The sequence below is a fragment of the Lygodium microphyllum genome, chromosome 20, assembly GCF_053477565.2.
Source record: "Lygodium microphyllum isolate KBCC chromosome 20, Lygodium_microphyllum_v1.1.10, whole genome shotgun sequence".
Taxonomy (NCBI): Eukaryota; Viridiplantae; Streptophyta; class Polypodiopsida; order Schizaeales; family Lygodiaceae; genus Lygodium; species Lygodium microphyllum.
In genome coordinates this window covers 21,209,831-21,228,495 of record NC_141154.1, presented here as the reverse complement: position 1 = coordinate 21,228,495, position 18,665 = coordinate 21,209,831, and the positions used below count along the sequence as shown (strand labels likewise).

General features: G+C 37.9%; 2 pseudogenes; both read left to right on the top strand.

Annotated features, from left to right (window-relative positions):
• The window catches only part of LOC148018738 (uncharacterized), a 59,602-nt pseudogene extending 48,188 nt beyond the window's left edge, over window positions 1-11,414 (top strand).
• Window positions 11,415-17,515: 6,101 nt separating this feature from the next.
• On the top strand, window positions 17,516-18,251 carry LOC148018737 (glyceraldehyde-3-phosphate dehydrogenase GAPCP2, chloroplastic pseudogene; annotated as a pseudogene).
• The last annotated feature ends 414 nt before the right edge of the window (window positions 18,252-18,665 follow it).

Genomic DNA, 18,665 nt, shown 5'->3' with positions numbered 1-18,665 from the left:
GATTATTGGCTTAACACTACAACAAAAAGGCCTCATAGATGCACTTTGAGATGCGATTTTTGAATATAGAGAAAATCTTACGGGCGCGTCTATCCGCCCTTCTATTTGCGCGTCTATCGTGTCGCGTCTATAATCGCATGTATGAACAAATTTACACGTAAAAATAGACGCGCAATAGATACACATATACACGCGTGAATACATGCTCATAATAAACCAAAATTGCTATTTATTTAATTCATTTTGTGCGTCTATTAGCGTGTCTATTTGGCAGTTAGACGAGCATATAGACACGCTTATAGACGCGCTTTTACAAGCACCCGTAGACACGAACAGAAAACAAAAAAATCTCATTTTTTAAAAAAATATATTAAATTTCTTTTTAAATTTGAATTATCTAGCGCATGTATAAGCGCGTATACTCTGCACTGTAGACGCGCATATAAATGCACATTTTTTGCAATTTAGACGCGCGGATAGATGTGCAAAACAGAACTGGAAAAAAAAAACCATGCTCTCTGGTTTTTTTTTCCCCCTCCCATACATTAGATTGTGCATTTGGGAAAAAGACAATGGATCTAAAAGCACGAGAATTGAAAATAAAAGTCCATGTATTCATTATAGATCAAAAGCATTTACATGGGAAGTTTAAGTGCTTGCGACCTAAAGCGTGGCCGCAAGCAGTAGGCTCAAAGATAGATCATACATATACAAGAAAACAAGGCCATAGAGGAGGTATGGTGCTCCTCTACGAATTTGAAGAAGAAACATATTCGCTAGTACCACCATGGCTACTAGCATCGCTATCCCCCTCCTCGCTATGCTCCACATCCAGGTTCGCCTACACACACAAAAGATCAAGGTTGCTTACGTAGACATGGTGGATAAAAAGTTATAATTAGCTATACTTTTAATAGAAAAGTAAGAAAAACATACCTCTTCTGGCTATCGAATCCTCATAGCCCGGTTGTATTGGTCCTCAGTGATGAGACTCTCCTCATAGAAGTGAAGCCATGTGACTGCGCAGTTATAGCCTCGATGGTAACCTACCTCTCTAGGAGTAGGTATCCTACCAACGATAGTAGCCTGCAAAACAATTATGATATATACAAACAATTATGAGACACAATATATTATAACAAAGTATATATAGAATTGAAAGAAATATAAATTTTAAAAAACTAGAAATAAAAATATACTTACAAACTCTACCTCCCATAACTCTCTGCTGCCCGATTTGTAATGCAACGATCCCATGGTTTCCATTTGGATCCATCGCGCCTCTGCGTGTTGGCGACTCTTCACTTTCTTTGCTGCTTTCTTCTTGGCTTTCTTCCACTCTATGCGGTGGCACATAGGTGGTTGGCTATAGGCTCCACGCCCCTCCTCCTACCTCCGCAGTGAGTCCCTGGCGCGTGTCATGAGGTGGGATCTTTTGTTGTGAAGCATATCTCTCACTTTTGTGCGTCCCCAATCATCTAAGAAATGCTGACCCTCAGGATTTGGGTACCTCCTATGGACTGCCCTCAACACCTCCTGCCACACGCCGCTTTTCTGATTTTTGAAGGCAATGAAACAATATTTATACGTTGCATGCACGACGCTTCTCATGTACACCATTACATCCCTTCCTTCATTATCATGGAATATGCCACCAATATTTGTAACTCTATAGTATTGGCGTACAAGCTCCTCTACGTGATCTACTGGTGAGGGTGATCGCTTGCCACCTCCTAGGCAACCCCCACACAAGCCTCATCCTCCCCCTCGACTCTCCCTCCTCCCTCTCTGTCGACTATCCTCTGCCTCGCTGGATGCACATGCTTCTACAGATGCTTGTGCTTCAGCCGATGCACGTACAAGTGCTGCATGTGGAGTACCTGCATATGGAGTACCTGCATGTGGAGTTTGGGAAGTAGTGCCAGGCAAAGACGTCAGAGGCGTTCTAGACATGACATTGACCACCTCGTCTGCTGTGGGAGAGCGGCCAAGGTGTCTAGTCATCTCTCCCATGAAGTCTTCCCTACTAGGAAAACCTCCAAAAAATGCATTGACCCCCTGCCAAACAAGGCCAAGGTATCATTCATGCGATCCAAATCCGGATCATTGCTAGATGAACCAGGATACAACATCTACCAAAAAAAAAGGAAAAAGACAAATTTGTTTGCATACAAAAAATCATATATTATCTACATTTTCAACGAGCTTTCTTTTGACATTGAGCATAAAACTTAATTGCTAATGCTTCTCATAAACAAGAAAACTGATAAACACAAACATGGGATTGGTCACATTCATCATTGCAAAAATATATTGTTTTTTATCAGAGCTAGGAGAGCTGGCGCATGTATAACCGCGTCTAAATTGCAGGTTAGACGCGCTCTCAGATGCGCTCTAAGATTCGTTGTCAGACGCATATTCCAGGTCAATCTGCACACGCTTGTATCATCGCGTGTAGATTGACCTGCATACGCGCCAGCACACGCGCTCTAAGACGCACCCTCAGATGCAATGAGAGGAAACATTTTTTCGCGTCTATACCTGCGTCTACACTGAAATGTAGAAGCGCTAGCAGACGCGCTCAGTCGGCTGATTTTAATCCGACGACCGCCATTGATGATTTACAAAATGCAATACATAATGGAATCAGAAATCCTAATACACAGATAGAGTAGAGAGAGAAAGAGAGAAACAAAGAGAGAGAGAGAGAGAGAGAGAGAGTCACCTTGGGTGTTTGGTGTGGCGGGTGGTGGCGCTTCTTCCTTCTCTTTCTTCCTCTCCTTGGTAAGTTACCCTCCCTTGATGCTTGCTTGCTTGCTTGCTACTTCTTCTTGTTCTCCTCTCTCTTGTTCTCTCTTTCTTCCTCTCCTTGGCTTTCCTTTTTCCCTTCTTGTGTGTTTGAAATGAAAGAAGAGGTGAGTCATGAGGAGGTGAGGCATGAAGAGACTACATGTCGACTAAACTCAAGCTTCAGAACCGCAAAAAACGCATGAAAGGAAAGGTGCAGTTTGAAAAGAAATGATTTAAGTATGGTTTGAATTTTGACGTGTGCGTCTATTTTGGCGTGTATATGTGCGTCTATTGTTCATGTAGATGCGACTATAGATGCGAATATAGACGCGCAAATAGACATGTATGTAAATGCGGTTATAGACGTGTATTTAGGCTTTATCATAATTTTTTGTTTTTAAGATAAGTTTTGATAGTTAATTATTATCATAAGTTTTAATGTATTTATGATGATTTTTGTGTATTTAAAATAGAGATCTTAGAATAATTAATACGTCAGCTTTAAGTTTTAATGTAAACATATGAATGACAAATATTTTGATATTTTTATGAATTAGGTTTAATCATGTCGTCATCATCACCTAGTGCGGTGCATGTTGATGAGTAAATGAGCACATCCTCAAGTGAGGATGAAACATTGCGTCTTCATAATCAAGATGCATGGCTACGACGAAAAATTAAATGCATGTATGATCGTTGTCGAGGGTGTATTTTTCGAGCACGTTGAATTGCAATGTCACACCTTAGCTTGTATGGAGAATGGGACCGAGAAAAATCACCGGTATTCATTGTTTTTTTTTTACCACTAAGATTGCTAGTCTATGTTATGGGAATTATATATCAACGTACATGAAACTCCCTTTTGTGGTTGAGCAGGATGCGGTGCCACATCCTCAGATACTCCCTCCCGGGCGTCGAGAGGCTGTAAAATATCGACGCGAGGAGGCAAAGTCTTCAAGAAGAGTAGAGACTCACAACCATGATAGTAGCCCTCATGAAATGCCCCAACAAGTCGTAGAGGATGAGATTTTGGACTTCATGGTACACCATCTATTTTCGCAACCGGTTCAGGGAGAAGGTCACTCTACGAAGCCAGATGATCCACTATATGTAGCATCATCTACTCTGTTGTATGAAGGTTGTACGTACTCCGTTCTTCGTACGTTCCTCGAGATACTTAACTTGCAGACAATTTATGAATGGAGTAATGTCAGTTTGGATGCGTTATTGAAGTAGGTATCAATTCAGTTTGGCTTATGAATCATAATATTAATTGTTCTATTTTGAAATCAGACAGAAATATATGTTGGTGGTTTTTTTAACTCACTTTTAAAAATATATGTAGTTTATTATCACAAATGCTTCCAAAAGGAAACAAATTTCCAACTAAGAGAGAGCAAGCAAGACATTACTTGACATCTTTGGGAGGCCTCGATTATGTCAAGATCCATGCATGTGTCAATTATCGTGTCTTATTTCGTGGGATTCATGAGTTCGCACAAGAGTGTCCTGCTTTTGGAAAATCAAGATACGAAGTAGAGATAAAGTCAATGGATGTGCCTCGTAAGGTTTTGTGACATTTTCCGATTGTTCCACATATAAAACTTATGTTCAAGTGTAAGTCTATTGGAAAGCTCATGTCATGGCATGCTAGTCATCGTTCAAGTGATGGAAAATGGACGATCCCTGCAGACACACCAGCATGGCAACATATAGATAATTTGTGGCCTGTTTTCAAAGAAGAGCCAAGAAATTTGAGATTTGGTTTAGGTATGGATGGAATCAATCCATTTGGCATCAAAAGCACATCATACAGTGTATGGCCAGTGGTATTGGTGAACTATAATATTCCATGGCAATTAAAAAGGGACATGTGATGTTATCCCTTCTAATTCCTGAAAAGCACAAGGTAAAAAACATTGACATTTACTTAGAGCCTTTGATTGAAGAGTTAGAAATGTTATGGGAAGGTATTGAGGTGCAAGATACAAGTGCATCTGCATCCTCTAGAGATTTCACATTGAAGTCCATGTTGTTGTGGACCATGCATGACTTTCCAAGATACGGAGAGTGTTCAGGTACATGTATATAACTCTATATTTGAAATTCAAGATTTGAATGAATTGTATTTTATTAATTCCCTGTTTTTTCAGGTTTAACCACATTAGGATATCATGCATATCCTATTTGCAGTCCCTCTCTAGTTTCCTCTAGGCCGGCACGGTTAAAGAAGGTTATCTACGACAATCATCATCGATTTCTTCCTATTAACCATCCCAAATATGTTCTCCCTACTAATGGAATGACTCCACAATCTCTAACCATTCGAGATTGGAAGGAGAGATGGATTAATGCCGACAGCCACCCTCCACTCGGCATGAGTCAGTAAGAAGTGCATTTCTCTCGATTGACTTTAAAGTATTTAGCATGATGAATTGTTTTCATAATCAATTGTTTGTTTGTTAGATTCTCTATATTTTTTTGTCTTCCGTACTGGATTGAACTCAAGATCAACCCCATACACATATTCAAAAATGTTGTATCTACATTATGGGATCACTTGATAGGGGCTCGTGATTCAATTAATGTAAGGGAGGATTTACATAACATTGGTCGCATGGGACGAGCCTGGCCATGCATTGGACCCAGAGGAAAGATTGAGCTACCCCATGCACCTTGGATGTTGTCAAAGAACGAGGAAAAAATAGTGAAGGAACAAATATATAGCTTTTGAACACCCACAGGATGTATGAGATGTCTCAAGGGAGCCTTCATAAAGAAAAAGAAAAGAGGTGTGGAGCAACTATCTAGTTTGAAGTCCCACGATTGGCACAAAATGATTCAAGTAAGGGTATCTCTAACCATGAATATAGTAATTAGTGGAGTAACTATGTGTAAACTTTGGGGTATGATGACTTTTTCCTCAACTAATCATTTGATCTATGAATATTGTTTGCATTCAGTTCGTACTTCCTACTAGCATATCCCATTGTGTATCCAAAGATGTACGTGATATCATTTACAAGATGGGAGAGCTTGTGAGGTGTGTATACATTGTATTCTTTCATTATATATCTTTGAATTTCTACACAAAAATAAACAATTCTCAAATACATCCTGACAGATACGTGAGCTCGAGGGAAATTGATCCAAACACATTGCAAGATGCTCGAGTATTATCTGTTGAGGTGGTTTGTTTGGTGGAGGAAATTTTTCCTCGATCCACTTTGACTACTCAATTACATTTACTCGTACATTTGATTGATGAGATCGCATTTTGTGGGGCAATTCATGTAAGGTGGATGTTTTCTCTTGAGCGCTTCATGAAAACCTTGAAAGATTTTGTGAGGCAAAAAGCACGGCCTGAGGGAAGCATGGTTGAGGGTTGGTCAGTACAATCATCCCTTGTTTATATCTCTAAATATCTTGCTGAAGTGGATCCCTCTCAACCACGACTATGGAAAGATGATGAAGACTTGAGGATGACCTCTATAATACCTCAAGGAAAAGGAATGAGTAAAGTGCTAACAAAAGAATAACTTCGTAAGTTAAATAGTTTTTGTGTGCTCAATAATGATGTAATGAGCAAATGGGTGACACTATATAATGAAGCAAGGGCAAGAAGAAAAAGCGAAAGACAAGAATTTCGCACTAGATATGGACATAATGTCTCATTTCCAGATCATCTAAATGCGCTCCTACGTCATATTGATATAGATTGGTTACATGAGGAAATGGAGAGAATGGAAAAAGAGGAGGAAATTAATATATCTCAAGAAGAGTGGGAATACGTACGAGGTTGCTTATCAAAGGTGAGACATACTATCAATTAATTTGTATAAATAATTGAAATGTTTAATCTTTTATCTTTTACTACTAGTGCACATTATTCAATGCACTTTTGTGTGGGGGTAAACATCTTCGAACTCAACGTATAGATGAAAAGAGAAATACCCAAGATTGTGATGTCCTTGCTCACTTCGAGGATGCCAATGGTACCATGGAAGGTTATTGTGGCTTGATCCAAGATATTCTGACGCTTGACTCCAAATGATTCTTTATATATGTACTGGATGTGAAGTGGTTTAAAGAAGTGGTAACAAATGGTGAGCATTGCACAATCAGACGTCATCCAAGTGGTTTTGTAATCATTGACTCTACAAAATTTCACCAAAACAAAAATGACACATTAGTACTACCTCAACATTGCGAGCAGGTATATATGCAAATGCTAATTTTTTAATATGTATACATGTGATACATATACACAATATAATAAGTATTTAAGTTTCTTGCTTTTGTTTTTCAAATACAGGTTGTGTATCATCCAATGGTAAACAATAACCGATGGTGGTATGTCATCCCTATATCTAATCGTTCAAAACCAATATATGGTAATATTACCGACATGGAGATAACAGATGACAATCCAACAATTAATGATGATGTGCATGATGACACCATAATGGATGATATGTGTGATATAGTACAAGATGAACCTCGCGAGGATGTTCAAGGAAACGCAGAAGAAGACAGTATGTGATTGTCGATGATATTGATGAAGTTATTGAGTAATATAGCAACACATCTAATAGTGGGATAGACTTATTTGTTTAGTTACCTCTTGGTAACATAGACCTAGAAGTAGATAGTTTAGCAAGGGCTGATCTCATTGAAGATGAGATGGATCATTCACTATAACATACTTAATTTGCTTAATGATTCAATGTGTATTCTTAATTCTATGATTTTTATCATGCGCACACGTGTATACTCAAGAATTAATAGTCAAGTTTAAAGCTAAATTGAATTTTCCATAATAAAAATAAAGTATTTTTTATCATCTTCAAGTAGAGAAATTACGATATACATATTGCAATGCTTGCTACTAATTGTAAGGTTTCTGACGCTTGCCGCTAATTACTTATATCAGGCTTGTCAACTAGAGGAACTACCATTCATTAGAGAGCAATGAAAAAGTAATTATTAACTCTATTTTTTTAATACAATGATTCAATGTGTATTCTTAATTCTATGGTTTTTATCATGCACACACGTGCATGCTCAAGAATCAATTTCAGGTGGTTAAATAATTATTAACTTTGGTTTTTTAATTATATTAATTCCAATTTTAGGTGGTTAAATAATTGTGCGTTTGCTAGCGTGTCTATATTGGCGTCTTTGCGCAGATATATAGACGCAAAATTCGCGTCTATTTACACGCACATATAGGCACAATGATAGACGCGCCCGACTTTACGTGTCTATGTCTCGTTTCTGTTGTAGTGTAAGTTATGCCTTTTGATAGTTAAGACCTCATCCCTCAAACTCAAATTTTTAGCTTCACTCTCATACATGCTCATAACAATCTTGATGAAAAGTATGATCATCATAAATATCGATTTAAGATGAAGTAGCTAGGGTAAGAAAGAAGGAATCCTCATGATTTCTACTTTGTAGGTAGGTGTGCAAATGTTTGGCTAATTAATGGTAAAGAGGTTAGAAAATTGGAAAATTGTTGTGTGAAACCCTATTTTAAAGTTGTTTTTGGGTGAATTGTAGGCTAAAATATGTAATCTTTTGTATATATGGGCTATTTTTAGAGTTTTCAAGCCTAAAGTCTAGCTCAATAACCAAGAAAACCTCCAAAAAATAGCCTTTGGCCTAAAATTCATCCCTAATTTTTACCTTGAAAGTAGCCCTTCATGGCCTCACCTTTTCCCCTTCCACATTGTATCTAAGGTTCCTAATTAGCATGAGATTTTTCCAAAAAATTGTGTAAGAGGTGTGTGGTCAATGAGGGTGCATACTCTCATGCATGTGCAACTAAGTTTGTTGAGGATAGGCTGAATGGGCCTCATACCATGTGGTGCAAGAAAATGGTATAATTGAATAAATTATCATACATCAAATGTGGCTTGGAAAACTTATCTCTTCTGCCTGTTGTTTACATTTTTTTTACACCAAATGCTTCTCAATCTACATAATGTATTTCACCTCCATAGAAAATGTTATAGACATTGCAGATATCAAAGTAAAAGAAATTAGTGGTGCTTAACTTAGACTTAGTTATCATTATCATTTGGATCTCCCAAGCATATGCTTGTTTCTGTGCTCACATCACTTTTAAGAACTAATTGTATAGTCTCTATGGTTTCTTCTACTTCAATCCCTATAATATAAATACAAATGGTAGATAAGATGACTTTTTATGGCACTTTTCATGAACCAAAAACAAAGAAAGGGGAAAGGGAGAAATGGGAAGAGAAGAATAAATCAAGCATGTGCATAGTACCACACTTGCAAGTTATTACATTTGTGATTTTTGATGGCTTTTTCAAGCAGCACTCTCTTACATATCTAAGGAAAATTTAAGGTTATGACATGTATATAAAGCTCTTGCAAAACTCCTTAACTAATTACTTAGACCTTTATTCTCCTAGATCTAATCCAAACATTAACAGGGGGAAATGTTAGCGTAAAGGCTATTTTTTGAAGACCTTGATGGCCATTGGGGTAAATTTTTGGACATGAAAACTCAAAAAATAGCCATATGTTTTCTCATAACTTTTACTTAATTTTCTAAAATCTTCACCTTTGATCAACCAAACATTTGCCCACCTATCTACGAATTAGAAATCATAGCATCTCTTATTTTTTAACCTACCTAAAACTTCTCACTAGCCCACTCTAGTATTAGAGAAACTAAAAAATAGGAATAAGGAAAAAAAACATAATTCACAATTAGAAGATTCGGTTTTCACCAACTACCATCTCAACTAGTGGTTGTGTTACTTTTCGAGATCTATGCAAGAACTCTTACTTGCATAGCATCTCACAGAATCCACATATTCTTACCATCTAATTTGTGATTCCCTCCCCCTCTTCATAAATAATATTTCTTGTCCTTTCACCATTACTCCATAATGTCAGCATGAATTGAATATTGAAGTGCTACCTTCTAGTAGTTTAATTAATTTTCTTTGTATGAGGTGGCACCAATTTGAGTATACCCATACCATCATTAAAAGTGGCATTAACAATGAATCCCTCTATTTGGGCATCTTTTCAATTGTGAGACTCAAGCTATCAACCAAGAAAGAAAAACATCTCCCACCCTATACGTCAATCATTACTGTGTGAGAGAGGTTGACAATGAGGATGAGAGGCCAAGGTAGTGAGTGTGAAAGTTGAGAGGATGATACAATGAGGGTGAGTGTGGAAGCCTCTTCTCCACCTATTCCTTCTTTGCTCTTCATTTTTCATTGTCGAAACTATAGAGTCTCACACCATTATCAAGACTTAGTGCTAGGTGATAGAGGAGCTAGTAGAGGCAGTGGAGAGAATTGTAAGCATAGATGTAGGAGCACAATGAGAGCGGACTATAATGGCCCTAACTAGTGGTTAAATAGTTTTTGAAAAGAAAGTTTTGAGTGTGTGGCCCATAGATATTGAAAGAAATGACATTCATGGTTTTCTAGCATGCTAACAAGATTGGTTACATGATTACAATATGATATAGGTGCAAAAGGTACCTCCATATGTTTGCCTTCGATGGACAGTGAAGAAGATATTGATGATCCTGTTTGTGAAGAAAGGTGATTTGGTTTACTATGCTAGGCTAAGCATTCTGTCTTAGCTTGTTTAGTTTTGAGGGTGTTTGAAACCCTAGATGTGATCACCCCCATGCCACATTGCCGTGAGTTAACCACAAGTTGAAGAGAATAGAATTCACGAAACCCCACACAGTTAGTATGATTAAGGAGCTAACGATACACTCTTACGACTTTTGCCACACAAGGATCTTCCACTGGCCTATAAACAAAACATGGAAATGCGTAACGGAGGCTATAAACACGAGGAAGGCGGAGGATCCAGAGCGGCACGCGGATCGAGACTCGACAAGGGTGCAGGTAGAGGCTGGAGAGCATGCGGGTACTATATATGCACCTGAGCTGCTAAGTTATCGTTGTACCTGTGGTGTTTAGCGATCTTTGCATAGTCGACAGCTGGTAGAAGCAAAAAACCACAGCGAGCCATCATGTCGACCATTACTCTCATCGCTACCATTACCCTCGCGACGATCCTGCTACTTGTTGTGGCTGGCGGGCGTAGTACAGCCGATGCGAAGCTTTTCAGGGACGCCAAAGGTCTCTCTCTCTCGATTTTGCACTCGCCTGTCTGTATTCTCTATCAGTAGTGCTGGTGTCACCGAAAGCATATGTTATTACGCTCATCGTTCAATTTGTTGTCTTCTATTAATCGCGTTATGGCACTGCAATAGGCTGTATGCCTGGGTAAATAATCGTGACTTATCCAGTACTTATTAATTCTGCGCTTCCATTGCTTTCTTGTGTGTTGTTACAGCGGCCGACGTGGTGGATGAGATGCAGATTAAGCAGCTGGAGGTGATGGCGGACCAGGTGCACTGCCAATGCCCTTTGTTCAAGGACTCTTGCGGAAAGGCTCCTGCTGCGGTGCATGATGGCGTCTCAGCAGCAGCTAGTGATGCAGATCAACTAACGAAGCTACCTGCCACTCATCCATACTGCCGGTGTCCTTTGGTCAAAAAGTATTGCAACAACGTCGGCCCAGCCAGCGCTCCTGCTCCGGCCATGGTGTAAAATCTGTCAGTTTTAGATTGTTTGGTTTGGCAACGAGCTTGCAGTTGCCGTACGGAAGAGTGCCACTCGATCTGGTTGTATTGAACATCCTTCATTTCAACTGGCTTTCATTTCGTGTTCTGTCGGAGCGATATTCTGTCGTGTCATGGACATGGCTTCGTGGAAAAGTACGCAGAGCATTTTATTTTGGCTTAGAGTCCACTTTCTTATGTAATCACGTTTCTCAAACGAAGCAATAATGTATTAGGACCAAGTAAATTCCTGTGCTTTCAAAATCTTATAGAACTATATTATGCTTTCGAAAATCTCTTCCATATTCAGTTTCGAGCTTTTCTAATTGAGAGTAGAAGCATTCCGTTAATAAAGCCAAGCACCCACTCCAAAAATCCATTTGAAATTGTATTAAAGGTTTCTATATAAATTTAAATGAGAATCGGTTCATACATAGGATAAAGTTACTGTGCGGGACCAGACCATGGTTATTTATCCCAAGGACATTCATCAATGTAGAATATTAGTGCAACTAGAAGTTAGATCTTGGCATAACAATTTGTGCAACATACTACACAATTAATAATTAAGTATGGCTCACCAATGTTAAATTATTTGGTAAGCAAATTATATATCCATGGAGTAGATTTATATGTTTCACACACTTCAGACCATTATTCGACTTTTCTTTTCTCTCAATCTAGTTCTATTGTGTTGATATTTGGATTTTCTCAAAAGTTTGAGGCTCTGTTGGCTCACATAGGCATGATTAATGGCAGCTTATTGCCTATCAAATGCGTTCCTTTAAGCATGTATGACATTTTGTATTCTTTAATGTTTTTCTTATAGAGATATTATTGCAAAGTAGTTAAGGCAAAATTATAATCAGGATATTTAGATTTTATTTTGTCATAACATTGATTCAGATCTTAAAGGAGAAGAGCAAAAAGTTAACCTCCACATTGTGATGCCTAACTCTTGTTCCCAAACTTTTTGCAACAATGATCTTGATTCCAATAGCACAAATGTGGATCCTATGTGGGGCTTAATTTGGATAAAATTTTAGACCAAATGTTTTCTTTCTATAGATTTTCTAGATGACAAGCTATATAACTTTTGGGCTTTCAAACTTCAAAATAACTCATAATTAAGACTTTTTATATTTTTCCACTCAAACATATATATATCTAGACTTGCAAAATGTTATCTTCTTGTAAGATTTCACCACAAAGAAATTGGTGCGCAAATCGGATGTCATATGCGAACGTAGCGAGCACCGAAAGGTCTCCAAGAACAAAGAACTCTACTTTTTGCTCATAAACAAAGGGAAAAAATTTGCACAACATGAAGTAAGAAGACCATTTGGGTAAAATCTCCCTTCATGCCTTGTGTGAGCACTCCACAAAGCATGTGTTTAATATATTATTCATCTCCAAGCTCAAAAATAGCCCAAATTTACAATTAGCACGCTTTAGCTTTTGTGTTTGCTTTTGTCTAAATAAAGAAAAAAGCGGTTGGGTGCCCAAAGAGTTGAGCTATGCCCAAATACAATGTCGAATAACGAATATTTAAATCGTATGCCCATGCATATACAAAATAATAAATATATGTCAAGCGCTTTAATAAATAAACACATCAAAATAAATATTGGCGCCATGCCTAAGATGCATGCCCATAACAAATGATAATTTCTTCTAAATAACTTGAATACATGCTATCACCCAATGCTTTCTAGTGCCAGATCCAGCTGCTCTACACATAAATTGAAGCATTCACAATTGTTAGAAAATAATAAAATTAAATCGCCAAAAGTGAATACCTAGCAGTCTTCAGCTACAAAATAAATAAATAGGTTGGAACTCAGTCCTAACCTTAATTTATTACGAGTGTACTCTAAACTCATAAACGTCCATTAATTTAAATATGTATTTTGCGGAATCACCCACTATGAAATCACCCACTTGCACATTAAATTAATGAGACACCCCAAAAGGACGGGCATCCCCATCGACTTTTCGCACAAGGAATCCACCTTGTGTATGAGCCCTGGCAAATAAATATAAGTTTATGGAATCCACTGCAAAAACCTCACAGAATCCACTGTGGAATATGCCTCTTGGCATCATACCCCCGAGTGGGATAGCAATTGTTCTCAATTGCTATTAGCTCAATGTGGAGCGGGTAGTGAAGAGTTAGCACTTAGGTCACGAGCGTGCATCCATTGGGCCTCTTCAACAGGATGATTTTTCAATTTCACCAAATATCTAAAATATCTACGGCCAATTCTAGTGGTCATAAAGTCGGTATCTAAAATAGTCTCAGGTTCAAGGATTTGAGTCTCTTCTTCTAACAAAGGAGGATTGTCATAGATAGGATGGACATGTAATTGACCATTGAAAGGTCGTAACAAACTAATATGAAAAGTATTGTGGATTTTCTAGTTTTGGGGTAGTTCTAGTTTAAAAGCATTGTCATTGATTTTGTGAATGATTTTGAAAGGTCCATAAAATCTAGGAGCTAAGTTTACAACAGGGTGTTTCTCAACACTTTGTAGTCTTCGCTCTTCAATTCGTAACCAGACATAATCGTCAATTGTAAAATTCATAGCTTTTCTTTTCTTGTTTGCTTGCTTAGTATATGATTGCTAGGCTTTTGCAATCGTATCTTTAACTTCATGGAAAATAGAGCATACATGTGGGCAATATCATCAGTAGCTTTAACTTTGTTTGACAATGAAGTAAGAGGTGTAGGTAATCTATATCCATAAATGATTTCAAAATGTGATTTTCGTGTAGTTGTATGTGGTGTGTTATTATATGCAAACTGAAGTAAATGCAAGTGTGTATCCCAGGTTTGTGGTTTTGAAATTGTGTATACATGTAAAAGATCTAAGATTGTGTTGTTTGTAGCTTATGCTTGCCCATTTGTTTCAGGATGCAATGTAGATAAAAAATCAATCTTTGTTCCTAAGTTAGCAAACACAGTAGCCAAAAAATTATTGCAGAATTTGAAATCTCCACAAAAAATAATAACTTTTAGTAAACCATGGTTAGTGAAATTCTTTTTTGGAAACAATGTGGTAGCTTGAGATGTAGTTAATGTTTTCTTGCATTGAATAAAATATTCTTATCTGCTAAATCAATCTACAATAGTCCATATCATATTGTGATTAGCTTGAGTCTTAGGCTGATGCCAGGAGGCATATTTCACGGTGGATTCCGTGCCACGGTGGATTCCGTGAGGTTTTACGGTGGATTCCGTAAACTTTGATGATCGGGGCTCATACACAAAGTGGATTCTTTGTGCGAGAAGTTGATGGGGACGCCTGTCCTTTTCGGGCGTTTCATTAATTTAGTGTGTACATGGGTGATTCCATAGCGGGTGATTCCACAAAATGCATATTAAATTAATAAACGTTTATGAGTTTAGAGTGCGCACTCGTAATAAATTAAGGTTAGGATTTATTTGTAACCACTTGATTTATTTATGTAGCTAAAGACTGCTAGGTATTCACTTTTGTCGGTTTAATTGTATTATTTTACTAACGATTGTGAATGCTTCAGTTGATGTGTAGACATAGTAGTAGTGGCGGAGGAAAGCATTGGAGTCTAGCGGGTATTCAATCTATGGATTATATTTTGATAGGCGCCACGCCTATATTTTGTCATGTCTATTGAGGCATCGATTATTTATTATTATTTTGTATGCGCCTATGCGCACGGATATGTTATTTTTATTTGGACATTGTATTGGGCGTGCCAGACTCTTTGGGCACCATCCATTAGCTTTATTCCTATTTTTGTAAAAGCAAACTCAAAAGCTAAAAGCTTGATATATTTTTGTAAATTGGACTATTATTGAGCATGAAGAGGAAATATACATAAAATACATGCTTTGTGAAGCACTCACACAAGGCATGGGGGGAGATTGCACCCAATTGGTCTCTTGCTCTTGTCGTTCATGCTTTTTACCTTGTAACTTGAGCAAAAAGTAGAGTTCATTGTTCTTGGGGACCTTCCGGGATTCACTACATGAGCATACAGCGACCGATCTGCGCACCATAGGTGGACTAGTAATAAAATCCATTGAAATATGCTCCCATGGTCTTTCAGGGATTGGTAAATGCATTAACAAACCATACTACTTACCATGGTATCACTTTAACTCTTTGAAAAATTAAACACTCAGATACAAAGTTAGATACATCGAATTTCATCTGTAGCCAATAAAAATCTTTAATCAAAGTACGTAAATTAGAAATAATACCTCTATGCTCTTGATATGGGGGACAATGAATTTCCTGCAACACAAAAGATCTAAATGGAACAGTTACACATAACATTTTCTCATAAAACATAAATCCACAAGAATAAGAAAATGAATCAATTGGAATCCAGTTATTGGTAATTAATTTATTCCAAGCAGCTTGAAAACTAGGGTCTTGGTCATAGGTTTCTTTCATAGGGATAAGAGAATCAAAAAAGATATCAAAGAGATATTATGAATAGTCAGTCTTCTACTTAAAGCATCGGCAACAACATTTTCTTTTCTGGGTTGATATTGGATAAGTGGATGAAAACTTTAAATAAAAGAAGCCCATTTAGGTTGACTAAGGAGATGTTTAATACTTTCTTGGTCAGTTTTGATCATGAATTCAGATCCCATTAAATAGTGTTTCCATTGACGTAAAGCTCGTACTACAACTAGCAATTCCTTATCATAAGTAGAATACTTGAGCTCTAGAGGGTTTAAGCTTGCAACTAGAGTAAGTTATGGGATGAGAATCTTGCATAAGGACAGCTGCTATTCTAGATCCACTAGCGTCAGTGACTACTAGGGAAAATGGTCTAGTAAAGTCAAGAAGTTGCATTACAAGAGCATGAGTTAAAGCATGTTTCAGTAAATCAAAGGACTTTTGCTGATTTTCAGACCAATGACACATAATATATTTCTTTAATAATTTTGTCAAAGGTAATGCAAGCAATGAAAATTTTCTCACAATTTTTTTGTAAGAGCTGGCAAGACCTAAGAAATAACATAATTTATGTACATTTTTAGGTATTAGCCAATTCAAATTTGCTTATATCTTTTTAGGATCAACTTTAATACCTTCAGATGAAACAATATGTCCTAAGTATTCAATTTGTGTTTGAAAAATTCACTCTTTTCAGGATTAGCATATAATTGATTCTCTTTTAGTAATTTGAAAACCAAAGATAAATGTTCATAATGCTCGTTCTCATGCTTACTAAGAATCACTATGCCATCAAAGAAAGCAATGACACAACGTTGATGCTTAAAAAAGATACAATTCATCATACAACTGAATGTAGCTGGTGCATTAGTTAATCCGAAAGGCATAGCTAGTAATCCATATATCCAAATTGATTTCTAAGTGCAGTTTTCAAAATGTCAGATGTGTCTAGTCATACTTGATGGTATCCAGATTTAAGATCTATTTTGCTAAATATTGCAGCCCCTTGTAGTTTGTCCATAAGATCATCTACCCTAGGAATGGGATATCTATTTTGACAATGATTTTATTTAGGGCACGATAATCAATGCACATCCTATAAGTGTTGTTTTTCTTTTTAACTAATAAGACAAGTGCACCAAATGGAAAACTACTGGGTCTAATAAGTCCTCGAGTTAACAATTCTTGAACTTGAGTTGGAATTTCTTTCTGTTCAATTTGATTATGTCGATAAGGTGCTTTACATGGTGGTTGAGAACTTGAAATTAGGTCTATTTTATGATCTTCAGGATGCATGGGTGGTAAACCAGGTGATAAGTCAGTAGCAAAACAATCTTTAAATTGTGAAAGAAATTGTGCATACCTAGGATGCATTTTATTTTCCTTAACCTCAATTTCATTCACCTAGATTAAATAAGATTTGCTACCTTTTCTTAATGCACGTTGTCGTATTGCTGCGCATTCGAGGTGTGAAAACCACCCGAAAGTTGTGTGTGCGATTTGATACTTTGTGCATACTTAGTTATTGTGATTACATTTATGCTCTGCGTATGAGTATAGTAGCGAGCATGAAGGGTTGCTTTCAGTCTATGTTGAACTGGGTCAAGGAGAGAAGACATTACAACTATTCAAACAAATGCACGAGGAGGATATCTCTCTGGATAGTATCACACTTGTCTGTGCTTTAAAAGCTACAAAGAAAGTAATCATATCAGCACCTTCTGCAGATGCCCCAATGTTGTGATGGGTGTTAATGAGGAAAAATACAAACCAGAGATGCAAATTGTATCAAATGCCAGTTGTACAACGAACTGTCTAGCTTCGCTTGCAAAGGTTATACGCCAAGAGTTTGGAATTATTGAGAGTCTGATGACTACGGTCTATGCAACTACTGCAACTCAAAAGACAGTGGATGGTTCTTCTGGGAAGGACTGGCGAGGAGGCAGGGGTGCAGCACAAAACATCATCCCTAGCTCAACTGGTGCTGCAAAGGCAGTGGGAAAGGTTCTATCTGCGTTGAATGGCAAGTTGACTGGCATGGAATTTAGAGTTCCGACTCCTAATGTTTCAGTTGTTGATTTGACTTGCCAACTGGAAAAAGATGTTTCTTGCGATGAAGTTAAGGCAGCAGTCAAAGCTGCGTCTGAAAGCTTAATGAAAGGGATCCTTGAATATACTGAGGATGATGTGGTCTCTACCGACTTTGTTGGGGATGAGAGGTCCAGCATCTTTGATGCAAAGGCAGACATTGCTCTGAACAAAACAAATTTATGAAGTTTGTGGCATGGTCTGACAATGAATGGGGCTACAGCAACCGAGTGGTGGATCTCATCAGCCATATTGCTTTGGTTGCTGCTGGCAAGAAATATTGAGATATTCTAATCTACGCGACTTCAAGGTTGGGCCTGTCATTAAGCTGGTGGTTTTTGTGTAACACTCAAGAGCGTTCCCTATCAAGGTCACGGAACCAAGTTTTTTGCTTTTTCTGGGACAGAGCCGCGCTTTAGGGGAAAGGAGCTGCGCTTTGGGGGAAAGGAATACGCTAATCTGGGGGAAAAAGAGGAGGAGTGCAGACAGAGGAAGGGGAAGACGGAAGAAAAAGACGGAGTGGGGGAGTCTTGGGGAGAGAGAGGATTGGAAGAAGGGAAAAAGCCTTGTGGAAGAGGGAGGATTGGAGGGAAAACAAAGAAGATGACGGAAGGGGATTCCTCACGGAATTCGTATGGCACCGGACCAAGCTTGGGTTGTAAACTCATGGCACGGATCCTGTAATGACACTGTCTGAA